The sequence below is a fragment of the Varanus komodoensis genome, unplaced genomic scaffold (genome assembly GCF_004798865.1).
Source record: "Varanus komodoensis strain SLA01 unplaced genomic scaffold, ASM479886v1 scaffold26, whole genome shotgun sequence".
Lineage (NCBI taxonomy): Eukaryota > Metazoa > Chordata > Lepidosauria > Squamata > Varanidae > Varanus > Varanus komodoensis.
In genome coordinates, this window is record NW_025335684.1 from 14,036,762 (window position 1) to 14,063,763 (window position 27,002).

Genomic DNA, 27,002 nt, shown 5'->3' on the forward strand with positions numbered 1-27,002 from the left:
ATAGATGCAGGGTGCCAAAACCTCCCATCCCGCCAAACTCACAAAAGATGCTTGGCCCATGTGGCAGTTGCCTGGTGGGCAGGACCAAAGGCCCACTTAGCTGGATGGACTTCAGGCTTGTAGGATCTCTTATCTATTTTGTTTGCTTGCCCGCCTCCCCCCCCTTCCCCCCATCCAGGGATTTATCTACCAGGCTTGGCAGGCAGACTTGTGCTAGGAATTAAGGAGCAGGGTTGCCTTTGAGCACATGGTGAACCCAGGAATTTGTGCTGCATACTAGAACTGTGCATATAAGAAGTTCTTTTACACAAAAACCCTTTCCTGTTTTTTCCACAAACATTCTTTCTTGAGCAACCTAAGCGAAAGGAAGCAAGTTTATGGCCTGGTTTGCTCATCAGGACAACCTATGGTTCATATCACCTGTGGTTTGTTGCTGCGCTCAGGATTTCCTACCACTCCCCCACAATCCCAAAGGGCCCCGTCCAGGTCACTCTCCTCACTGGGGGAGCAGAATCCTCCTTACCTACGCTTAGAGAAGGTGCTCCAATAGGAGTGAGGAGGAGCAGTGCCAGGCATGGGAGCGCTGGCCTGGTCCTGGGCCCAGCAGTTGCTCCGCCCATGGAAAGGATGGTGCCAGTGATGGCCTGGAGAGAGTAAGTGATGGATGGAAAAGGGCCGCTGCAACCACTTCTCCATCTCCCTGATCATGGAGGTCATCGTCATAGCATTCCCTACCCCAGCAGCCAACAGATTCCTCAAGGACCACTCCTATCATCCCCAGCCAGCACAGCATGATGGGGATTGCCATCCGCCACATTCACGGGCTGCAAGGCTGGGGAAGACCATAGTAGAGGCGGAGCGTAGGCCAGAGCAGGCGTTGGGCATGAGGGCATTCAGGAACCTGCCTTGTGCTAATAGTTGCCCATCTACTTTCCTCTTGTCTGTCCTGAGGACGGGCAGCTCCTGGGGTCTCTGGAGCTTCCACGCCACCTGCAAGTCTGACCCTTCCAACCGGAGATGCTGCCGGTGCCGCCCAGTGCCGGCCCCAGTCGTGAAGGCCTTTGGGCAAATGAGTGAGTCTGCTTTCTCACTGCCCTTATCGCCCACTGCATGGGCCCTTCATCCTCTTCTCAGTAGAGGCATTACTCGCTCGCTTGATAGGCAGCGGCGTGTTCTGCTCCTCTTTCTCACCATATTTTGCTGGGCTGGAGGACGAGTCCAGGGAACAAGCATGATGCCAAGCGGAAGAGGAGCAGTAACTCCAGGGGTTCTCGCCAGTAGCTCCTGCATGCCAACTTTGGACGCCGGCTTGCGAATGCATATGGTCTGCCACTGAGACAGAGTTCCTGCCTTTACATTTAAGCTCAGTTCAGATTCATTATCTACTTACCATCTCTTCTAAGATTCCTCTCTCCAACTCCCATCATCCCTGACCTTTGACCGAGCTTGGTGGGCTTATGGAAGTTGTAATACCAAATATCTGGAGGATACTATGCAGGGAAAGGATGACTTACTGCACCATATGAATAAAGTCTCTTTGCAACAAGTCCAGCTCACGTCAACAATTTGTACACATAATGTGAGGAGGGGCAGGGGTGGGAGAGATCTGATCAAATACAGGACGATGGATACAAAATCACAAAACACGTGTTTGCTTGATGAACCAAGTCTCTTCTGTCCCCCACATCTGGTCATGGTGTTTTCTGTAACGAGGCAGAATAGTCACTAGAGGGCACTTCAACCCCAAATTCTGCAAGAGGGACGGTTCTTTCTAACCTCTCTGGGTGATCAGTGTGGTCTGCCGTGGGTGGCCACTTCCATTCCCTCTTGAGGGTGGGCGACTGAGACTGTTCCCTCTGTGGATGTGGAACAGTGGCAAAGGTGGGGAGATGCCACCTCGAGGTTGGGCTGTTTGTTTCCTTGTAACTGAAAGCTGCACAGGAGCAAAGATCTAAAGACAAGGTTCCCCTGTGCACAACCACGAGCATCATTGTGTTGTAAAAATGTCTGAGACTTTGCATAGTGGATGGAGCTGTCCATCTCCCACTCTGTCACCTTAAAAATAGCACCCCAAATCTGCTGTCCAAGGAACACGATCATTGTCACGCTGGTGCGATTGTGAGCAGATTTCAGGCTTGCTGGCCCTGCCTTGGCTTCAGAAGGCCTGCGGTCTAGCAGCTGGGCTGCAGAACCCCAGGCTCACGGGTCATTCCCGGCTTTGGAAAAACTTGTATTGAACTTGTGCGTATTCCTTCCCTGGGGCCCAGTTCTTGCACATCTTAGAGGAAAGCCTGACAGCATCTAGGAGGAAACTATGACCCAGGTTTTCATTCAGAGGGAAAATATGTGTGTGTTTCCCATCAGAAATCGAGGGAAAGCCAAGATGTATTGTGCAGAAGTCAAAAAGTGTATATGCTACAGATATAGGGAAATTTGGTTTTGGTCCACAAATCATGCAAGCGCATTCTGTTCTGAGTCCCGAATGCAAGCAGGGGTATTTCTTTTTAAATGGTAGCAAATAAGCAAATATATGATTGCATTCAAAAATGTGTATCTTCCTAAAAATATGTATTTTCATACTTCAGTCAGTTGGGGGAAAGTGCACACAATTGAAAAATATGCAAAGAAATGCTCATTTTCCCCATTAGAAATATATATATATATTCCTGTTCAAAAGAGCTAAAAAAACAGGTTGAAAATGGGAGCAAGCTGAAAGAAGCTTTGAAGTGATTTTCAAAGAATTCAGACAAGCTTGAAAACAGCCAGTTCTTCCATCCCTCATGTATTTTAAGAGATGTCCAATGTGAGCCCATTATTATTTCATTACCAGGTAATGAAATACTCACCTGGACTGAGCCATGCATTCATCTCTGTAGGATCCCCATGCCCTATGGAGACATCTTGTACTTCTTGGAGTGCTTTTTCATACTTCCGTGTTTCCTGGCTGTGATGCTAGGACCCCACTCTACAGAATGAGCACGGAGCCATCAAAGCAGACCCTTCTCTTCCCATAAGATGATTAAGGCCAGAATCTAAAATTATCTGATTTTACCATGATTCAGCAATGCAGGTGACATAGAATGGCCGCAGAAGGAAGCAAGAGAGCTGCACAAAAAAGGTGGTTTTGGTTTGGTACTGTGGACAGCTCCCCACAGAAGAAGAGGTGCTACCACTGTTTCCTTTCTTGGATCTTCGAGCATCCTGCCCCCCCCCCCCCCAGCTACCTAATTTCAGACAGGAGCGACTCTTGCCCAGTTCGCTGAGACTTCCTTCCCGGTTGGCCCAGTCACAAGCTGTCCTGCACTGACCGAGGTTGATACAGGGCTACTTTCTAGGTTGGCCTCTTCACCAGCCATGCTGTGGGCTGCTGAGAATGCTCGCTTGCGAAACGCAATGTGGAAATGTGCTGCTTGGGATAATCCAATCCCATTATTGTAATGACCCAAGAGGAACAAGGGAAGCTGCTGTATACCAAGTCAGTCCATTCAGCAGAGTACTGAGCGTAACAACATAAGCTGTGATGAACCAGGTCAAGGATCCATCTCGTCCGGCATTCCATCCCCACAGCGGCCAACCTGATGCCCAAGGGAAGGAACTGAACACAACATCAGCAACTGGCATATGCAGTAGACGGCCTCCGGTACCAGAGGCAGCCTGCACAGTAGCTGCCTGGCTGAGCAGCCATTGATCGTCTCCTCCTCCATAAATTGGTCGAAAGCCTTCCTGAATCTGGGATGTTCTGCATGGAAAGCTTGCTCCTGCCACCCAGCTATGGGTCCATCACCTTCTCCACGTGACTTTCTCTTCAGGGAGGGCGAGGGAGAGAGGACACGGGGCCGCGCACGCTGTCATGCGCACTGATGGGCAGCGCATTCCACAGCGGTCCAGCGGATGCCTTTCCTGACACCTGCTGCTCTGGAAGCTTCCTGCCGGAGGTCCCCAGGGCTGAACGGAGGGCTTCTGCATGGGCTGCTGTGCTCATAGCAAACTGATTCTCCGAGACTCAATCCTTAGGCAGCCCAAGTGGTAACACCTACAGACGAGAGGGGAAGGCGGGGTTGCCATGGTGCCCATTCCAGAGACACGCCACTGGCCCTCTGGATCACCCCTGAGCAGAGTCTCGAGGCAACCCGAGGGCAGGGAGAGTCCCGCTGGTTGCCTTCCTCTTGCAGAGCAGCCTCTCCCGTTGTGCAGCTAGGCTGGGTGGCAGCCCCAGAAAGTCTGGGGCCCCACTCTCCCTCTGCAGGTGAGAGGCCGGCACCTGCCCACCTGTTCAGCAGCAGTGCCATGGAGGTGGCGGCTCCTCCTCCTCCACCCCCAGGTTCACCCCAGGCTGGCGTGACGCTGCAGAAGCCTGCCTAGAACCCCTCCAGTCTTCTATTGTGCGCCCCACTTTCTAAATTGCAAAAGTTCTCAATGCAGCAAGAAAAAAGCCCCTTCCTGCATTAACTCCTCCTTTGGATTTTAGCCCCCTCCCCCTGAGATTCACGCCTGCTATGCAGACACAAAGAAGGGGACTAAAACCCTCCGCCTCTGGCCAGCATTAGCGGTGGTTGTTCTCCGCCTGAAATGGTAGGATTTCCTTTCTCTTAGTTTTGCTTCCAGTTTTTGGGTGGTCCCCCCTCCCGCCCCCCAGCCCTTGGAACACATCATGGCATCGTTAGATATGCTCTTTGTACGAAGTCGGTAGTTTCCAGAATTTCCTTCTGTTTCTTTCTATTAGAAAAAAAGAACTCCGAAAGCACACCTCCACATACACAAATCATGCACTAGAAATATTATTCATCTTACAAAGCTGCTAGATCCTTTAGCAGCTCTGAGTAACAGAAATTTCTGAATGTGGCTATTTAATCCTAAAAATAATCCAGCGTCAGAAACCGAGTGGTGAGAAATGTGCCTGCACATGGAAGGCACACTGTCATGTGTATTATTATTAGCATGATTTAGAGAGGAACTCCCCCCCACAAAAAAACCCCTGCTCATAAACACATAGAAATGTAATCTTCCTTGTCAAGAGATGGTTGAGGAGATTATTTTAGGCTGCTTTGTAATGCTCATCTTTTCATATTCTGAACCAAGTACAAACTACACATGATGAGGAAAAGCCAGATCAGGTCTCCCTGGGGATTTTTTTTTAAAGGAAAAGAAAACATTCAAACACATTTATTTATTTATTTATTTATTTATTTATTTATTTATTTTTCATTTCATTTCCACACCACCCAATAGCCAAAAGGCTTTCTGGGCGGTTCACAAAGTTAGAAAGAAACATAGACACAGAGCGAGTCAGAAGAGACCTCTTGGGCCATCTAGTCTGACCCTCAGCTCCAGCCGGCTAAACACTACCTAATAATTGAACAAGAGAACAATAACCCCAAATAAAATGATGACAATAGGCCCACAGCAACCACAGTTAAATCAGTCCAGAGGTACATCAACAATACAGTATAAATCTTGACTATTAAAATAAAATACAGTATAAAAGTTAAATATTAAAGTACTGGGCAAATAAAAAAGTTACCCAGCTCCAGAAAGAACAAAGAGTAGGCACCAGGAGCAGTTCTTTGGGGAGCTGGTTCCACAGTTGGGGTGCCACCACGGAAAAGGCTCTTCTCCCAGTAGCCAAACTCTTTTCTTTGTTTGGAAGGGGGCTCCCTAAGCTTTGGAAGGGGGCTCCATATGTACCTACCCAGACCTTAGGGCCTGGATAGGTACATATGGGATGAGGAGTTCCTTCAGATAACCTGGCCACAAACCATTTTCAAAGGCAGCCCCTTGTAGCAGGTGCTACAATAGTCCAGGTGAGAGGTTACCAGCGCATGGATCACTGTCGCTAGGCTCTGTCTGTCCAGATAGGTGCTCCATGCCACTCAAGTGATGGTCCTGATGCAGGAGCACCCCCAAACTACAACCCTTGTCCTTTAGAGGTAGTTGAACCCCCTCCAGAACAGGTTGAGTAACACCCAGCTGGACGGACAACCCAGCCACCAACATCTTATCCAGTCCATTACCATGGATCAACTCTCTCTACTGGAATGAATCAGAGCATAGCATCTTTTGAAGACTTGTACACATGTCTTTGAATCAAGATGATCCCAAGTTGTTTTGTTTACTAATAAAATAACATCCAAAGTGGAGAGTAAAGTACTTTCTCCATGGCAAGATGTGCAGGTAACAAACCATAGAGTGAGCTGGAAAAGTGAGTACTTCCGTTCCCATGGAATTTTTTATTACATCATATAAACCTTACTAAGGAGAAATCTGATGTAACACCAAGGTGCACCGGAGGGAAGGACGGGAAAGGAGACTCAAACAAAGCTCTCACAGAGCAGCCATCTTGTAGCCCACACATTTTTTTAATTGTTTGGCCATAAGCCACAACAAAACGAAATATTCCGGGCTGAGCAACAAATTTAGCTTCCTGTGTGCAAATAAGGAAAATGACTACATCCATTAGGTATAGCAGTATTCTTCCTGAGCCTAAAACTGGGCAGATTTTTTTTCACGTGGATCCTTTTAATGAGGACACTGGATAACTTAATGGCCAATTATCTCCACAACAATAATGCTAATTTTCATGATAATCTCTCACAAGAACAAAATGGGAATATCAAAACATTACACAGAGGCGTGTCTTGGGTTGCCCCCTAACACAAAACCCCCTGTTGAATTGATCCCGTGTTTTTGTTGCACCTTCAGGGCTTGAGGGAAGTTTTGCTGCAGGGCTGAGTAGACGGGGCCACGCAGGAAAAGCAGGCGGGGAGCTGGGAACCGAGTAAACTGACTTGGGAGTTGCCACTGGGAAGTTCCCAAATGCCCTACCTGAGCTCACCTCGGTGCTGTTCCCACCAACGGTCGCTCACTTAATGACTGGAGGTCTTCCAGAGACTGCTCTGCGCCCTGTTCCAGCCGCAAAGGAGCCACCAGCGCTGAAGCAGTGCTTGCATCGCTGATGCTCGGCTTGCGCTCACTTGGTGCTGTCCAAGGTCCTGCGAGGACCTGGATGTGTACGTGGATCCTTGCTTGGCCTTGAAGCACTGTTTGACCATGATCATAGTCCAGAGTAAATATGCTCTCAAGGTGGCAGCAGAAAGTGCAGATTGGGGAGGGGGGAGCAGGAGGTGAAGGCATCAATCCTGGGGTCTTGGATGCCCCAGAGAGAACTGGGGCTCTTGTGCCTTTATTTCAGCAAGTGTCCATGGACTGCAGGGTGGTGAAGCCTTTTCAATCCTTCGGGTGGGCTTGTAAAAGAACATGAACTGCCATTCTGGGGAGCTTCTGCCAGTCAGTGCAGAGAATGCTAAGCTGAGGTGGACGAGTTGTATCACTCTGTGCACAGAGAGCTTCCTGTGTTCCCATGGAAGGCTTTTCCGAGCTCAAGACTGTTGCATGGACTCTGGTTGAAAGCAGCTCCTCCTCTCAGCTGGCTGCAAGCAGGAGCACATGCTCAAACCATGAAGCTCCCTTTACCTTTCTGCAAAACATCCCTTAAGGTGCTCATCATCCCTGACCTAAAAAGAGAGGAAAGATGTGGAGCTTTAAATAGAGAAGGTGAGGGAAAGAGTCGCGCGGGCTTGAATCACAGAGTGTTCACTGAAGGCTGGGAGACAGGAAGCGGATGAGTGTATAATAATAGCACTTATCATGGCTGTGGTGCTTTGAAATGCTCCAGGAAGGGCTGCATTGGTTCAGCGGTGGTTGAGCACCTGCTTTGGGTGCAGAAGCTTCAGATTCAACCCCTGTCCTCTTCAGAGAAAACAGGAGCACAGCCCTGGAAACTCAATAGAAGTTGCTTGATGACAAGTCCCATCAATCCTGACCATTTGACAAGCTGGCTGTAGCTGATGGAGTCCAATAGCCTCTGAATGGCCACAGGTTTTCCTGCCCCTGACTTAAAAAGACCAGGTGGCAGATAAAGCCGAAAGGTTATCAAGGCTGCTGCCAGAGTAGAAGATGCAGAGAATGGAGGCACAGCTCATCTTGCCTGGTATAAGGAAGCTCTGTTTCTGAGCTGGAGCTCCTACCCAAAAGTTCCCCTCTCCCCCAGCTGTCCCCCTCCTAGGCAATTTGGGTTGGGATCACTGGAAGATGAGTTTCTGAACAGGTAAATGTGAGAAGGGGGAGAGGTTCTCTCCAGATCCCTTTCCGCTGTTCCACTGTGCCCTTCCCCAATGTGTTGCCCCTCTAGATGCACTGGACTCCAACTCCCATCATTTCCTTTCAGTTGGAGAAAAAAAACTGTTGAGAATCAAGTTGGGAAAGGGCATTTTGGAGTATTACATCCCTTTAGATCAGGTGCCCTCCAGATGTTTTGGACTACACTTTCCATCAGCCCTAGTCAACACAGCCAATAGTGCGGGTCCAGGGGAGATGTAGACCAAAGCATCTGAGCAACCTCGCATGGTCCAGAAGCGCACTTGTGTGGCCAGATGACATGCAGGGAGAAGAGAAGTGTCAGTTACACACTTCACAACTGAAAGACTCAACATGGCTGTCCAGGCTCTGTGCACCCTACCAGGCCACCCTCTGAAATTACCTAGATGCACCACTGGAATTTGCTGCCATTCTGCATAGACCAGGTTTCCCGAGCTAAAGCACTGCAGACGACCTGGACAGCAACTCCCAGAATCCCCCAGCCAGCTGGAGAATTCTGGGAGTTGCCATCCCATACACCTAGAGGGCACCAGGTTGGAGAAAGCTAGAGCAGACCCTCCTGAGCTAGATGGACAAATAGCCTGACCCAGTGCAAGGGCAGCTGCCTGTGCCTTTCCCCGCTTCCAGTGTGGGCGCTCTGATCTGAATCCTCTCTGCGCTTTCTGCATCTCGTATTTCCCCCACATGCGCTGACCGCATGGCCAGCCCCCTACAGCCTCCACAGATCACAAACAGCTGCTAACTCACTCCTCACTCCTCTCACCCACGCCTCACGCGTGAGACCGGCAGTTTTGAACTGTGCAGAGACTGAGTATGTGAGAACTCAACGGAATATTCTGAAATACCTGAAATTTGCCAGATGGTTTTTCCAATGAAATTCTGGGCAGGATCTTTTCCCTTCTGAAGGCTGTATCTTGTGAGAAAAGGGTCCAGTTGCTTCACTCCCCCAGCCCCCAGCCTTGCTGTTTCTCGCCCTTCCACCACCTCTCTCATTATCTCCTCCTCCTCCTCCTCCTCGCCCAAGACTCGCTCTCCCCAATTCCCAGCTCCTTCCTTGTTCTTCACACACACAGGATGCCTTTCCAGGTGGGGCTCCCATGGCAGACAGGAGCCCTAGATGTACCTAGGGATGAGGTAGGGAAAATGTTTCTTTTTCTTTTGGTGCTGGAGGATTTTGCTTTCCTTTGGAGTTGGGGAAAAAGTATTTATTTGTGTTTATAGGCTGAGCAGAACAATCCAAAATTCCCACTGAGTTTCATGCAAGCATGTATAGGGTTGCAACACTGGTTGGGGGAGTTCAACAGATGTGTGAGATAAATGAGTGTGTGTGTGTGTGTGTGTGTGTGTGTGTGTGTGTGTGTGAAATAGAAAGGGGCAAAGAGAATAAATGGTGGAGGAGGAGGAAACTCGTCTGTGAGGTGACTTGTCTCTCAGCTTCACTCTTTTTTGTGCTTGGAGTTCAGACACTTCCTTTTCTTGTACTCAGGTTGTGGGTTGCATTCCCTGTCCTCTGACTAAGGTAGACCAAATCAGCTACCACATGACTGCCTGTGTCTGTGGGAAGCCGTCCTGTGGTGGTGCCCACCGTGGTTTCTCAGTTCGTAAATGTGCCCATGACTGCACTGGGAGCCCCACATTAAGCCCAGGGGCCTATGAGCATAACATAGATGAGACTGAAGCTCAGAAGGCTCTGGGTCATCACTGGCCATCCATGCATGAGATGGAGTAGAACAGACGATGGAATCTGCTCCCCAGAGAGGTTCGCCTGGCGCTGACATTATATTCTTTCTGGCACCAGGTAAAGACCTTTTTATTTGATCGTTATTTTAACAATTAATGTTTTTAGATGTTTTAGGATTTTATTTTATTTTATTTTCCCCCCTTTTCACAGCCACATTTTATATTGATGTGTTTTATATTGTTTTCACAATTAATGTTTTTATAGTAGTTTTATATTTATTGTATTTTTATATATCTTGTAAGCTGTCCTGAGTGCTTGAAGCGATAGGACGGGGTATAAATTGAAGTAATAAATAAATAAATAGCACAGCACAATGGCCATGTGAGAGGAAACTGTGGGGGGGGGGGGGGAGGAGTCCCCTCCTCAAGTCAAAAGGCAGAATACCCAAGGCTGTCCAAATTACAGGCACCATTAGCCATCTTTGGCAAGAGAAATACAAGAATAACGCTTCACAGAACCCAACTTTTCCTGCTCTTTCATTCCACTGAGGCAGTTTTCTCTCCCTGTTTAATGGAAGGGCTGGCCCTGCCTGATACTAGGTACTTTCTAAGAACTTAAAGGTGAGAGCAGAGATGTGCCATAACTCAGTGGCGCAGTGCATGGTTTGCATTCAGAAGGTCCTCGATTCAGTCTTCGGGATATTCAAAGGATAAGGTAGCAGGTGAAAGGAAAAACAGTTTTCTGCCTGAGATGCTGGAGAAGAGCTGCCCGTCAGAGCAAACCATCCTGGGCATGATGGACACTCACTCCAACCTGCCATATGATAGTTCCCTATGTTGCCCTCAGCTTGAGAAACCAGAATTAACAGCCCAAGCAGGACTCTTTCCCTGCCATGCTCTGTCTGTTTACTTTGCATAGACTTCAGAAGCAGGTGGTGTTAGCAAAACAGTTAAAGGAGTTTTCCATTTTAAAAACAGACTTGGCAACAATAGATAGTAGCACTGAGATCTCCCAGTGGACCTTGTTTTACTGGCAGAATAATTGCAGCTCAAAACACATCATGGGGAGGTGGGGCTATTTTAGGAAGAGGGTGGGAAGGGAAGCAACGCAGTGTCCTGGAGCTCATGTGCCTGTCCTCTTTGTCCCTCCAGAGATGGGACTAGACCATGCAGGAAAAGCCTTCAGGTCAGTGGCAGAGCATCAGGCCCCAGATTCAATTCCTGACATTTCCAAGTAGGGCTGAGAAAGACCCCTGGAGAGTTGCAATAACTCGTGCAGGCCAGGGCCTAGAACCTGTGCCCTGAAGATGACACCAGCTCCCATCAGCCCCAGCGTGCCTGCCCAATAATGAGAGATGATGGGAATTATAGGCCAACAACATCTGACAGATTGCATGTGCCCCACTCTTTCCTTTCAGTGTCAGGAGAAAACCTTTTTATTCTCCCGGTATTTCGATTGTTAACCTGATTTATTTCGTGGTTTTATTTTAATATCGGATGTTGTGCAACCGTTATTTTTAATCTTATTTTATTGTATTGTTGTTAGTTGCGAAGTCATTTATTGCATTAATTAGTTGTAAACTGTCCCGAGCTTTCTGTGAGGGGACGGTATAGAAAAGTTTTAAATAAAATAAATGAATGAATAAATAAAAAAATAAAAAAATAAGAGTTCTGAACTAGATGGACCAATGACTTGGTCTACCTGTTCCTAAGCCGCGGAACCATTGACAGCCAGTTCAGAACCAGACTGGCGAAAAGGATGCATGAAGGGGTTGCCCTGACAGCTCTCTCTGCTTCTGCTTTGCACTCCTGAAGCCCTGCTCAGCGAAGGCGCCTGTCTCTTTAAGTACCTTTTGGCAGCCTTCCAGCAGCTTGAAAGGGAGCTAAAGAAACCCACAAAAGAGCTGGGGGTGGAGAATTGCGTGTGTTGGGGGGGGGGGGGCGATGGATAGCCCGGGGTCCATGAGCCTTTGTCAAGCCATGCAAGATCTTTCTATTCAGGCAAGCACGGAGAGCTGGTGATGATGAGCGGAACGTTTTCTTAAAGGCACTTTTAATCATTTTCAAGTCTGTCTCTAAGCGCTAAGCCACCTTTACATGAATTTAGTGGCAATGCTAGGATTAATTTTAATAGCTTCGGGTTGCCTTCCATATTTATCAAATAGCTATCTTGCTGCCATTATTTGGAAGTTGTCTGGGGATGTTTTGATGGAAATGGTGCTAGGAAATGTGTCTTAGTGCCTACTCATTTTTTAAAATTATTTTTATCATTGAGAAATCTTTATATTCAGAGTCAATAAACCTCTGATCCTCAAATTTAGAATGTAATAATCTACCCTCTTCCCTGTTTCATAGACAATGGAACATTGAAAGCTAAAGAAAAAAGCAGATTATAAGTGCTGGATGTAAACTCTGGAATACACACACACAAACACAGGCAGACTTACGAGTAAATATAGTACTTCACATGAAAATTCATATTTCCCTATTTTCTTCACAGAATATATTTCTTGAATGTTGTTTTCCAAACTATATCATATTCTTGCGTGGGCTTTTCTCTAATATATACATTTCGAATGCCATTTTTAAATAGACTTCACTGCAAAGTCATAGAAATGTACATTTTAGAGGATAATTGAATTTTGTGCAAAATCCATTAATGAAATGAATTCCTTCCCTGTCCCAAAATCTAACAAAGAATCTTAGTGAAATTTATGGAAATTAAGGTATAACACACATTGCTAAGCTTATCTTGGGAGGCTTGCTTTCCACTCCCCACTGTGGCACATCTGGTGGTTACCAGGAGCAGTGCCTTCTCTGCAGTGGCCTCCCCATCTGTGAAACACCCATCCCAGTTCGATCCTTTTATATCCATTCTAATCTTCCACTTCCAACAGGTGGAATCCTATGTGAATTGAGACCAGAAAAAGTCCTACAGCTCCCAGCATTTCCCAGTCAGTGATTATAGGATTTTTCTCTCTTTCTGACTTTAATATTTAATATGTTGCTCTGGTGATTAACCATCCAAGAATCTGTAGTTGGGGGAAAGGGGTGTGGCCGTTTGGGAAAGTGGGGGGTGATTGGGAAGCACCAAGGGACAGTTTGACCACTGAGCCTACATCTCTTCCTCCACTTTTGAGATAGACCCTGAACTTGACGGTTTCTCGGGGGCCCCTTTTCATGGTCTTGTTCGGTTCCTTCTGTTGTGAAGCATCCAACTAACATTTCTCTCCTCCTCCGCCACACCGCCATTCTATGCTTCGACATTTCTGATGTGTTAGAATGTTTCCCAGCTATGGGGGGGAAAAGAATGTTCTGAGCAGTTTTTGCATTTCAAACTCACTTCTGTCATAGCACCAGGAGGGCAAGAGGAATAAAATGGAGTTTGCCTCAGTTGCCCTAACTCTGCGCATCACCTGCTGCTCTTTGTGTCTTCATTTCTGGAGGTTGTGGGCCCCTGGATTTCGGCCCCCAGGTCCTAACTCCCCAATGAGTAGGACCAGCAGCTCAGGTCTCTCTCGTTTTGGTAGTAAATATGCAATTACATAAACCAATATGCCAATTCACAATGAATTAAAGCACATCATTGATAAACTGGCTCAGAGTTTACCACCCTTCCACGACCCCCGAAACAGCTTTGCTCTTCCCGGTGCTGGGACCAGCTCTGGCCAGCCCAGGGCAGGGAAGCCTGGTGACTCGCGGGCAGCGGGGCCTTCCATGCATCGCCACTGGCCCTTTGCTGTCCCGGGAGCTGTCCTTGGTGCTGAACCCCATCGCCAACTAGGACCGGCGCCCTGTTGCGCCATGGCTAGCTTCTGCAAAGCTCAAAATAATGCTGCAGTGAATAAGGAGCCCCACTGGCCCTCGAGGCGCCAATTGCCCTGCCTCACAAGCATCACTCGAGGAATCGCTGGCAGAGAAAACCGGCCTTAATCGCCTGCCCATCCAGCAGAAAGAACAATCCACCGCCACCTAGTCTCAAAAACAGCAACCAGATTAACCCCGATCCCTCATCCCAAGAGGCTCTTTCTTTGAACCGCTTGGCAGCCGCTCAAAGAAGGTGGCGGCGGTGGCGGGAGCGGCAGCCGGCCTCGGCAGCTCTGGATTGACCTAGAAAGAAATGGGTGAAAGGATCGGCCGCGAAAGCGACCCGCTTTAGGACCCGGCGAGGGAGGGCGGGCGGGCGAGCAGGCGCTTGCAAAAGCAGCCTGGGCGGCGGCGGCGCGGCGGCGGCGGCGGCAACAGTAACAAGAAGCGAGCTGCGCTGAGCGAGGGGAAAGTGGCGGAGACCGCGCTCGACCGCGGACGCGCGGGCCAGGCGGAACCAGGCGGGGCAGAGCGACGGGACCCGCTGCCGCCCGGCGGCCGGGGACGGGGCGGATCTTGCCCTGTGGCTGGCGTGCCCGCCTGCCCCTCGCGAGGTGCCTGTGCGCTCCTGCGCCTCGGCAGGATGGCTGCGCGCTCCGCGGGCTGGAGGCGAAGCCTGCGACGATGGAGCTGCTGAAGACGGGCTGCCGCCGTCGCGACTGCCGTCTCCGGCGGCTGCTGCCTTGGCTCTCCTGCTGCAGAGCCCCTGCGGCTGCGACCCAGCCCGGAGATCCGAGGGGAAGCGTCATGCGCCGGGCTGCGGTGCAGGGCAGGCGCTGAGCCGCTGGCTCGCCTGGCATCTCCTCTCCGGCAGCCCTCGCAGCCAGGGAGGGCGGCCGAGACCTGCCCGTAAAACCGGCCCGCAGCACCCGAGAGAAGGCGAACACATGAGGACAAGAGGCCCTTAAGGGCAGGTGGGTCTGCACGGGGGTCGAACGAGCGCGCGCGTGTGCATAAGCGCGCACGCACCTGGGGTCGTGGTTCAGAGCAGCGCTGGACAAGGAGCGCCGTGAGACTTCAACATTTCGGGGAGGCTAGACACGGTCGCGGGTGTGCTGGTCGCGTGCCTTTGCGCTCAGGAGAGGGACGCGGGAATGGGGGTGGGGGTTCTGCGGTGGGGGGCATGGAGGCGAGGTGCCTGGCGCAAAGAAAGGGAGACCCGGAGGAAGGGGGAAGCAGGTGAGGCTGCAGCGGAGCCAGCTGAGGGTGAGGAGACACGGCGCCCGTGCGCGCGCGCGCGCGTGAGCGCGCTTAGGCGCGCCAGAAATGGGGTGGGTCTCTATCTCTAGGTGCATCGGGCATATTCGGTGGGGCCGGGGAGCACATGCGCCGGAAAATCCTCTCCGGATTGCAAGGGGCTTTGTGCGTGCCGGAGAGACTGTGAGCGGGGTGAGCCGGTTTCCTCCCAGAGGGCCAAGCCAGGTTTTGGTTGGGCGCCTTGAGGACAAAGAACATCTAGAACAATGGGCCGCTCCCCCTTTCCTCCTCCCCTTTCCCCTCCCCCCCGCCACTTTCCACCTGCAGCAGGAAAGGCGATGCCACCGCTGCGAGCCTTGCGGAGATGGGGACACGAGGGACGGCGGTGGGGGGAGGCTAGGGGAGGCGAGGGGAGGGGGCCGCTCGCGAGGTGCGCGACAGGAGCTGCTGTCTGGCGCAAGGTCAACGCAAGCTTCGGTTCCCCGGGGTTGGGGGAGGCCAAATCTTCTGGGAACACTTGCCTCTCCGCACGCGCCTTAGCGGGAGTCCTTGTCCCTCTTTCGGGGAAGGCTCAGCCTCCAATCGGTCCTGCTCGTCCGCTCAGAAGCCCCGAGAAAGTGTTGGAGGGGATGCAGCGCAGAACCGTTTGAGGCCCCTTTCCCAGCTCCACACGCCCAGCTCCAGCCCAGGGATGTACGGCATGTCCGTGTCTCACCACAAGCCCATGTGTGCGTGCACGCGTGCGTCCACACACACACACACACACTCTCCAATGCACATGGCTTTGTCTGGCACACACCTCTTCCTCCTCGCTTGTGCGGCGTGGTGGTGTGGGGGGGGGGGGAGAGAAAGGGGGTAGGGTCAGACGGCCAGGCAATGTGCATGGTTCCTGAGGGAGGGGTCTGGCTGGGAGGGGCCAGGAAGCCTCTCTTTTTCTCAATGGGCAATTGTAGGCTCTTGAGTGGTCTCCCCATTCAAAGCCCACCTGCTCTGGGCCTGGCTGCAGAACTGTTGTGGGAGTGGGTGTGCATCTGTGCAGGCTGAGCTTGTGTGTGTGGCTTTGGTGTTGTAGTAGAAGCATCTTTTCCTGCCCAATCTGCTCTCTCTCCTGATACACAAGAGAGCCTATAAGAAGAGACATGGGCAGGAAGAGAGTTTCTTCCTTTGCCCGCCCCCCCCCCCGGCCCGGTTTGTATGGGCCAAACTGCAGGGAAGATCCAGTGTGGTGCAGTGGTTAAAGGGACTCCTTGGGACTCCGGAGACCTGGGTTCCGGTCCCTGCTCATGCACAAAGTGCAAAGGGCAACTTTGGGCCTGTCCCTGACACTCAGCCTAACTCACCTCACAGGGCTGTTGCAAAGTTAAGGCAGAGAGGAGGAGGATCCTGTCAGCTGCCCTCAGGAGGAAAACAGGGATGGGATGGAAGTCGCTGTGTTTTTGTCCACAGCCACATCGCTACCAACCTCCTGCCATGCGCAGCACGGGGGGTACCTGGGTATCCAGGCCCTGACTCTCCGTTCAAAGTGGGGCAGTGCTGACGCCTGGGGCCCTGCACAAACTGAGCATACATCCTTGACCGTGTCCGCAGAATGCCCTGCAACGCACAGCGAGTGCCTCAGCAGAGGAGTCAAAGTGAAGGTAGACCAGCTTTGGGGCCAAATCCAAATGTGGCGCTTCACTTCAGCGTTCCCCAACCTTCCCTGCCACGGGTGTGTCAGAATACAGGTCCCATTATCCACAGCTAGCCCGGCTGGTGGGGATAATGGGGCTTGTACTGCAGCACATCTGGAGAGCATTAGGTTGAGGTTGGCTTGCTTTATTGAAACACTCATTTGGCAGCCACAGGCGGGGTGGTGCTGGCTGGAACAGAGCTGCGAGCGGGGTGGGCTGCAGGGACACAGGCCCGGCCTGCAGGGGTCTTCATCTCCTTCCGGTCCCTGTCCGAAAAGGCACGCATGGCCCATTCAGGACAGGCTGTGGCTGGATCTGAAGCCGGGTAGAGACCTGAGACCCCGTGCCTGTGGCCCATCTCCCCAGCTTGCTCCTGGCAGCTTGAAACGCAGCACGTGCCCAGCGTGCGAGGCCACCTCCCCCTCAGCTCCTGAGAAAGGTTGGGAAGGAGCCCTTCACCCACCTGGCTGGTTAAAGGAGCTTCCCTGCATCTGGGATCCCACCTCTCACTGTCCCTACTGGATGAGAGGAATAAATGACAGCAGCACATTTTTGTTTCTAGCGCTGCAGGGATGCTGGATTCACACAAACACACAGAGGCATCAGTGTGCGATCCTACTGCCTGTACCCTTGGCTCACAGAAGCGTCTAACTGCCGCCACACTTCGCTCTGGGGAGGCGCTGGCCAGGGATCAGCCACTGAAGTCCCAGCAATGAGATCACCTTGCATGGATTCTGAGAATCCTATTGCCCTCCCCGCCACCCCCACTCCACAGATGATATTGGATGGCCATAGGATTGTGCCCTTATTCATTTATTGCATTATATATACCTCCCCCCACCCCCATCAACAGTGTGAGGTAGGTTAGGCTGAGCTACAGTCACTGGCTCAAAGTCATCCAGTGACATATGTCATTTGACTGTTTTCTCTAGCAATCCCCCAAACTCCAAAAAGAATGCTCAAAAAACCATAACCTGATTGCATTGTGACTTATCTCAATGGTGGTTAGGAGAACGGGTGTTTCCAAGTTCCACCCTAACTCTTGGAAACAGTCTCTTCTGCTGTATTAGCCCGCCTACCCCAACTTTCCCCAGCCTGCCACCCTCCAGAAAAGTTGGCCTGTGGCCATTTCATGTCCAGCCAGCGTGGTCTTGGCTGTTTTGCTGTTCAAATCTGAGACCCTGTAAGGTAAGCTGTGGGCAAGGCTCAGTGTTTCCAGAAACAGCTTACTCACAACTGCCCCTTTGCACAGCTGTGTGTGTAACTCTTGGCTTGAACAAAACAATTCGCATTCTGTGTCATGGTGACCCACATTCCGCACCAAGGCAAGCTGCATTCTGCAACCGGCCTGTGTTCTGCAAATGAAGCACATTTCTCTGCCCCTTATTATGTTGCAAGAGGAGGGGTGGAGAGGTGTCTGCTGTTCCCTTTTACAGCTGCAGCCTGCTTGTTCACCTGCTTCTTGGTCTGGCCCAGTCAGCTGCGATGGCAAAGACAAGGAACAAATGAGTCTGTATCTCTGCTTGCTGCTGGCAAGCTGGCTGGCTGGCTGGCTGGCTGGCTGGCAAGCAGGCAAGCAAGCAGGCAAGCAGGCAAGCAAGCAGGAGCCCTGAGAAAGAGGGTGAGGAGCAGGAGCAGTTGGAGGCAATGGCTGTGTGGCTCACGGAGGCAAGGGACCTATTGAGGCTGGCCCCCCAAACACCTGGAGCCAGCACTGAGCTCTGCTGTACTCACTGATACAGCAACCCTATCAACTATCATGTACCCAGACGCTTTCTGGCTCGGAGCACAGTTCCTGCCAAGCCACGACACTCAGATGAATCTCAAGATGCCCCAAAGACAGTTGGATAATTTATTTTATATTTTTCTGGACTAATAATATCTTCCCCCTCAGGATGGGGAGGTGTCACCCAGATATATAGCATTCTGTGCTATGCTGAACATTCAAAAGGGCTTTACAAATTGTATTTTGGTCATTCTAGAAACACCCCTGTAAGGTAGGCTAGTACTCCATGTGTGACGGAGGTAGTGCAATAAGTTTTTATCCCCCTTTCTTCCAAGAAAGAATGCCAAAGTGAGGATCTCTAGGTGGTCTCACGTCTGGGCACCGAGGAAACTTGGCTTGAGGAAAACCTGCTGCCCCGTGTGCCTTTGCAGGTCACGCCCAAGGAAAGTGCTTAGTGAGTCAATAGCCAAGCTGCAGCTTGAGCCATGGGGATTTTGAGTCTTAAATCGCATTCTTAACAGCTCTGTGATAGCAGATGCATTTTTAAAAAATTACCTTGGCCATGCTTGTCACTAATTACGAGAGCTGCAGTCCAAGAGGTCTGGAGTACACCAGGCTGGTGAGGTTCGCCACAGAGAAAGAGAGCCTCTGTACTCTCCTGCACAGGAGGTGTCCTCTCCTGCACTGAATTTACCATCTGGATCCTTTTCTAAGAGGGTGACAGTAGGAAGGCAGGGATTTGGTGGGGGTGGTGAACCTCCTGTGCAGTGGCCCACTTTGGGTTTGCAGCATGCCCTGGAAGGTTCTGCTGCTGTCCCCTGATCCCCTATTCCTTCCTAGTGGCTTCATGGCTTTTGCGGCGTTTCCCCTCATATTCTAAAAGGAGGAAACACTTCTCTCAAGGCTTAGTGATAGGTGGTAGGAGCATTAAATTTAAATCTGCTGGCATTTGGGCCTTTGCTGCACCCACCACTAGAACGTGCCCCTGTGCAGAGCTTCTCTGAAATGAAATTCACCCCTTGGACTGAAAGAGGTCTTACGCCCTTGGAATACCAGGTGATACAGCTTAATTTTGTGGTAGCACAAAGGACTGCCCCTTCCAAAATCCATTCTGGTGCCTTTTTTAAACATTTTGTTAAAATAACAATATAAATGCTTTGCAACTAACACACCAGTTGTAGAGAACGTAAAAAGAGGCCTGCTGGATCAGCACCAAGGACCATGTAGACTTAGCAACCTGTTTTCCACCTTGGCCAGCCAGAGCCTTCAATGATGCCTACCAGCTGGGTATGAAGGAAGGACCTCTGCCTCACCACCAGTCTTCAGAGATGGACTGCTCTTGACCATGGAACTTTACCTACCTGTCCTGCCTAATAACTGTGGATAAATGTCAACCCCTCAGAGGTGTTCAGTCTTGCCTTAGAACAAACGTGTTTGCTTATTACCAGACCCCCAGGGCACTGTACGCCTCAAGCCAGCAAGGGCACGATCCCATGCAATCACTCTGTGGGCTTCATGGCTGAGAGGGAACTAGACGCTGGATCTTCCAATCCCATTCCAATCCTTGGACCACTAAGTTGCACTGCTTCACAAGCATTTTTACTTTTTTGTCTGCTACCCGCCCGCCCCTAGGATTCTCTCACCTAGCCTTCCATCTTCAAGTTTCTAGAATCAGACGATATTAAATGAGCTCGAGCCATTAATACCTCTGTTGCAGGTTCCCCAGACCTCAAAATCCCCAGCACTCCAGCTGGGAATTAAGGAAGTCCAACATATCTGCAGAGTGCCAAGTTAGAGAAGTCTTAATTTATCTATCTTCAAGCACACAGATCAATATGTGATGAATTTAAAAGGCTCCAAATAAAACTTCTCTTAAGTCTTACAGTCTTAACCAACAAACAAGGATGGAGGGCTGCTTAATTCACACAGCTCTGTGTTGGTTCCTAACTCACACACTATTCAATCATGCTCTAGCATGACCAGTAAACTCAAGCTGAGTTGAGCTATGTCCGCCCGTTCCCCAGTGATTTAACTGAATTCTATGGGCACTCCTACTTTTCCCTCCATGCCCCAGGACTCCCAGAAGTAAGGGGCAGGTTCAGTTCTTCCTCCTAGCAATAACCTAAACCACTTGGGACCAGGATCCCTGAAGGAATGTCTTCCTCCCTATATGCCCTCCCACCCCTTCAGATCTGCAGCAGAGGCCCTGCTCCAGGAGCCCTCCCTGAAGGAGGTCAGGAGAGAGAACACTCGGAGAAGGGCCTCCTCTGTGGTGGCGCCCCAGCTATGGCATGCACTCCCCAGAGAGGTTCGCCTGACACTGACGTTATGTGCTTTTCAGCGCCAGGTCAAGACTTTTCTATTTACCTGATCTTTTAAAGTTTAAATATGTTAATTGTGTTTTTATCCTCAGTCGTGTGTTATTATGGTGCATTTATTAGGTGTTTTATATTATAAGCCGCCCAGAGACAAACTGTAATGGATGGGATAGAAACACCCTAATAAATAAATAGCCCTTAATGCATCTCTGTTACTTTCTTCCAGTGGCAACCACATGCACACATGCACAAAGTGCCCCCCCCCGCAAAATCCCAATATAACATCACTTGAGAGCATGTCACTAGGATAATAATAAGTAGCAAACAATTCACTCCCCCACTCCCCCAAAAAGCACTGACAGATTGAGTCAGTGCTAAAGATCAGGTACACTCAGGATTAACATGATGAAGGGCCAATCCAGCCATTTTGCTGTCTGTGACAAAGAACAGAATGTCCCTTTCCATTCTGTGTACAAAAGCCAACCGGACTGGCGTCTCTAACTCTGGTGATGTGACAGCATCCTTCCCCACAGCCGAGGGCACCAGGCTAGCTTAGGGAGTGGAGGGCATTTGGCTTTTGCCTCCGAGACCCTGCAGCCAACTCTCAGCATCTGCCGCCTGAGGAGAGCGCCCTGCCTTGTGGTGCAGCTAGTTCTGGCAGAACCCTTTCAAAGAAGGAAAGGTGAAAAGAGATGGTGAAGACTGTGGGTGTGAATAATGGAGCCTAAGAATTTTCATTTTGGGAGAGAACCTAAGCTGCCTCCTTCACCCTCGGCCAAGCGGACAGCTTAGGTTCCTCTGGAGTGTTGCCTTCTTGGGACTTGATCCCCACTCTGAGAAGACTCCAAGGAGCTTCCAGGTGAGAGTACTCATATGTGTTTCTAGAAGACTGTTTGGGCTCAGACCTCCTACCCCATCTCATGCAGTCTTTGCCATTCGCATGCTAGAGGAACAGAAATGGCTGCAGACTCAGGCAATGGTCCTTTAAGGGACAGTCCCTCAGGTCAGATGGCACTCACAGCAGACCCAGATCAGCCAGCTTTCATGCTCAGAAAACTGCGCTGGGACAACAGCTATTCCTAAGCGAGCGCCAGCCTGCACAGCACTGTCCAGGGTCCTGACAGAACCTGTCTACTCTGACCTTGCCATGCTCTATAGCCAGATGTGGTCCAGCTCAGCCCTGCCCTGCCCTGCCCTTTAGTAGGTCCAACTGCCTCTAACTGCTTCTCATGGGGGCCTGGACATAAGCTAACCAAGACAGCGCCCTCGACGCTTCCCTTTTGTGCAGCTCCTGTACAGCGGACATGAGCTTGCAGCCAGCTGTCTTGCACCAGTGACAGTGGCCATGGAATCTGGCTGCAGGGAACACACACCAGGCACTTTGCAACACGTCGCATTATTCCAAAAGTCAGCGACTGTTAAAGAACAAAGCTGTTTGTTCTGAAGTAAACTCTGAATTGTCTCTTGAACAAGGGAAATGGGTTCCATTTCCCCCACTGCCAACACTTTCTTCCTCCAGGGATATACAGAAATTACGCCGGAGCTGTGAGCAAGGGTGATTGTGCACAAGCATAAAGTACGCACTTCTCATCTTAGCTTTGCATCTCTCTATTAGATGGAGTACAATGCACAGGGTTGCAATATAGGAGATCCTAGTTTTCATGACTGCTTTTGGAATCAGTGGAATGCCATGGTTCTCTAGACTTAATACACATTCCAGACCCCTGTTATTTTGATATTTTCTGTCCTCCCTTCAGCACTGCACAATCCCGTCCTACTTTTCTCCCATAGCAATTTCGTGACTGACTTAATTGGGTCCCCCCCCCCACCCAATCCCCCAGTGTTAAACAATATACCTGCAAATGGCAAGCCCAGATGGGTCTGTGGAAACAAGCACAAGTGGGAAGGCCAAGAGGTGGGCTCTGCTTCGTTCTTCAGGAAGGGCTCCTTAATTTTACTACAGTCTTGGTGGGATTGAAGGGAAGCGTGGAATTGACTGGGCTCATTGGTCAATTGTGTTGCAGCCACATTTCCTCCCTCCAACAATCATCAGCCCCAGGCTCTCCAGCCATAAATCAGCAGATGAGTTTCTGAGCATACACAAAGCAGTTTGCTGAACCCATCCTAGCGATGACTTCCCAAAATTCTCCTGACGAGTTGTGCCCCAACCGTCTGGGAGAAGCGCTGTGGAAGAGCGCACGCCTGCACTCCACGTGCTTCTCATCCAACCGGGCTTTCGTCTCTGCTGATGCCTGGCCATGGGGACCAGCTCTGAGCGGAGGGGCGAGTCTCCATTTGAGGATTCCTCAGTCTCGGTAGCACTTCCCCGGCTGTATCTCCATACTGTTCCCAGGGTCTATCTGGACCTCCTCCGTGCCTGCTGCTGGGCCATCCACTTCCGTCTCCTCCCTTTGCCTCTCAGGACCTTGAACAACCTGAGTCCCTTCAAAAGATTCACACTTTTCTTCTGAATCTGAATCAGCAAAAGTGGCATGACCTGTTTCCTGCAGGAAGGCCTGCCTGAGCCCAGCCCCGTGCTTGCTCCCAGCAAATTGTTCCCCGGGTCTAGAGCAGCAGGTTGAGAGGGCCCTCAGCAGAGCGCAGTGTGGTGGGTTCCCAGGGTCCCCCCCAGTGTAGTCATGGTTGGGCACCTGCCAAACACCTGCGCCCCAGCGGGGGCCGACTGAGAAAAGCCCTTGGACTTGCTTCTCTCTTTCTCAACCACCACCTGCTTGTTTACCCACCTCCCACGCAGGCACAGAAAACTGTGGTGGTGAAAGCAACGCTGCAGGAGAGAGCGGGTCCTTGCTCTTGTTTCCTTGGTGGGATGGTGGTGAGAAGAAGAGGCAGCACCCCAGTGGAGGGACCAGAGTGTCTTGCCCAACGCGTTTGGATCTCCAGAATGTGGAGCTGGCACTGGCTGGCCCTCTTCTGCAGAAGAGATCCCTGGTGCAGCTTGACAGCCAGGGCCAGCTGCTGCTGAAATTAGCCACAATAGCCCATAGCAATGCTACTTTGGGGGAATTGTGGGAAAATGAAAATGGCAGAAAGGCAAGCCATGATGGGAATGTGGCAGCTGTCAGAGGATGCTGGGTACTGACACTGACAAGGCAGGATGTGCTCCATTTCACTGATCCTAAGGAAAAGCACGTGTTCCCCTCCGCTTTGCCCTGCTTTGGGTTAAGTGCACACTGCTTCGAAAGAAATTCCTGTCCATAAAATCCAGCAAGACACCCTCCCAAAGAGATGGGAAATCCTGAGTATCAATCGAGTGTCTGGCAATGGGGGATGGGGCCTTGTTGCCTTGCCTTTAGATTATTTTCAGGCACTGTGTAGTTGGGAACCACAGCTAGATGTACCATCAGGCTTTTGTCTTGGATGCTTTTTATGAACTGCGAGTCTTGAAGTGGTTTTGCTGGCTTCCGAGGCCAATTCAAGGTGCTGGTTCTTACCTATGAAGTCCAGAATGGCTTGAGCAGAGCATCTGAGAAATAGCCTGCACTTCCTGCATGAACTTGTCCCTTGTCCTCCACACAGCAGGTTACAGAGAGAACTGCCTTGGCTGCCTTCTCAGGGTCAGAACCGGGAGAAAAAGGGGCTTGCCTTGGGGTGGAGAAAGGAGGCGGCTCAGGCTGATAGCTTGTGCCAGTTCCCGTTGGCGCTCACCCTCCTTTCCTCCCTGGCACTTAGTCTAGATGGCCAAAAATGGCTGTCTAGATAAAATATGCAGTTAGGTGTGTACTTCACTTTGTGTATTGCATGCACATAAGCCTCCAAGTATGAAGGTTTTGTATGCACCTAAGTCATCACTTGCCATCTGATGAAAAGAAACCTTGTGTTTTCTTTCCTTGGCAAGCCCTGCTTTGCAAATAATTTGCACGTGAAGCTTAGGCAGCTGGGGGTGGGGGAGGAACACATGTTGAGGTCTGTTTCAGATAGAAAGGTATTTGTGTGTGTGCACACCTATCTGTCTCTATTTCTTCTCTTTTAGGACCAAATTTTAACTTCCACCAGTGCCATTCTTTCCAGGTAGCATTGCCTGTCACCCAGAAAAATCAGAACAAACTGCCTGACCAGACCAGGCCAAATATGGTTTTGTTTGTTTGTTTTAACTGTGCCAGTTGACAGGATTTCTTGTGTAAAAGCAAGAAATTTGGGCAGGTTGCACTGTCTTCAAAGCCATTTCTGGACTTAGTTAAAAGTATTCTTCATAAACCACCTTGGCAATTTAGTTATTTATGCATTATTTATACCTTGCCCATTAGCCAAAAAGCTTCCAGAGTGGCCCGTAGAGATAAATTGCATGACTTTAGCCTTACAATCTAAAATTGAGACATGAGAGAGAAGGAATAGGAGATCAGGATAAAGGGAGCATAAGTATAATTAAAAACTTTTTAAAAGAGGAGAAAGGAAGCATGCATATGTGAAGAGATGCTAACAGTTTACTTTTTCGTCTACTCCAGCTTGCAGGAATTGGGGTTGGGATGACCTCTGTGAGGGGAGATACATAGTGGCGCTCCACTTCAGCTGCACCCAAGCCCCTAAACTCAGAGAGTTACATGCATCCTCCTGCTGACCAAACACCAGAGTAACAGCCTGGTAGTTGCAGGATTGGTCTCAGATTCTGTGGCATGAGCACCACCTGGGAGTCCTGGGAGAAGAGCTGTTTAAGAAGTGGCCCTTCCCTCCAGAAGCTGCCTCAGTAATGAGGGTTTTCTGATGGCTTGTTGTGTTGTTTGTTTTCTGGTTGGTGTAACCTGAGTTCCGCTCTTGGGCTTTGCTCCTGTGCCTGTTCCTAGACCTTGCTTCTGTCCCTGGCTCCTGCCTTGGTCTCCAGGTATCTGCTCCCTTGTCTTGCTTCACTGGTTTCTGACTACTGGCCTGCCCTGACTATGCTATCGTTTACTGGGCTGTGCTTGACTTGTGTCTCTGCTCTTCCTAGCTGTGACCTTGGATTGCTAAATTGGACTAGGCTTAATGTTTGGACACTGGTTTGGTTGCCTGGGTCCTGGTGCCCAGGTCTGTAGTTCCACCACCCCATGTCCTGGATTTTGACAGCAGGGCAAGCAATGGGGGTGATACTCCTGGGTCTTTTTTGGCATCCAGATGAAGCACCAGGGAGAAGGAGGGAAGGAGGTTTGGGCACTGACTGGAATTGGCATAAGCTGTCACACCTGGCTCTGCTTTCCTTGTATCTGGCATGCCTCTTTTCTGCTTCTCTGAAATCCAGTTTCTCCTGCACCAGCTGCACTGGGTGAGGGTGGAGGAGTCCCAATTCTGGGATCACAGAAACTCAGAGCCAGAACTCCAAAATAATCCTATGGCTCCATAGGATGGAGTCCTGAATAAATCATAATGGTTCTCATCTTTAAGTCATTGCATGGCTCTGAGACTTCAGTACCTTAAGGAATGTCTAAGGAACTTAGCAAGCTGCCTTCTACGAGTCAAAATATTGGTCCTTCCAGCCCATTATCGTCGACATAGACTGGCAGCTAGCCTTCTTCGATGTATATGCAAAAGCTAGGTAGGCAATGAACTCAGCTGACTGGTGGCAGCTTTTCAAGCTTTCCGGCAATCTTTCTCCAAAGTTCCTTTCCTAGCCAGATCCGGAGACGCTGGCAATTGAACCTGGGAACTTTTGGCCAAGCACAAGGGCTGCTCCTCGGCTTCTTGCACACCAATCTGTTCAAGCCTTAAGTTCTGTCTCAGGAGCCTTAACTCCACAGAGCTACACCCTCAAAAGCTGTGAGGAGGCCAGGAGTGGCTGGAGACACGGTGCTTTTCTGCCACGGATGCCCCCCTTGTGGAATCTGCTCTTGAGGGAGGTTTGATCGCTGCTCACATGGTGTCTTTTATTTTTGGATGCCAGGTGGAGACCTTTTTCAGGGGAAAAAAACCCAACTGGATTTTAAATCACTGTTATTTTTAGCTCTGCTGTTGGGTTGTTTTGGTTTTACCCTGCTTCTTGTTTGCTTCTCTTCTATAACATTTTATTAATTTTATTTAATATTAGCATTTTATTAATTTGCAGCCAGTGTGGGTGGTCAATTTATTTATGTTGTAAGCCATCCAGAGATGCAAGTAATTGGACGGCATACAAATTTTATAAATAAATAAATAAATAAAACTGCAAACTGCCCTGGATGAAAGAGCTTTGTGTGAGGTCTGAACCCAGAATGACAGGGAAGTGCTCCCAAAAAAGTCAGGTTTGGTTGTCGGTTTACAAATGCTGACTTGATCCAGCAATTCTGGCTTAGTATTACTTCTGGACAGAACCAATGTGTCTGCCAGCTCAGCTCTGTGAGCAACAGAAAAGTTTCTCCTCTTCACCTGTCCCCTTGATCTGCCGAAGCTAAGTGGGATCTGCCACCTGGCCTTCCCAAGATTCTC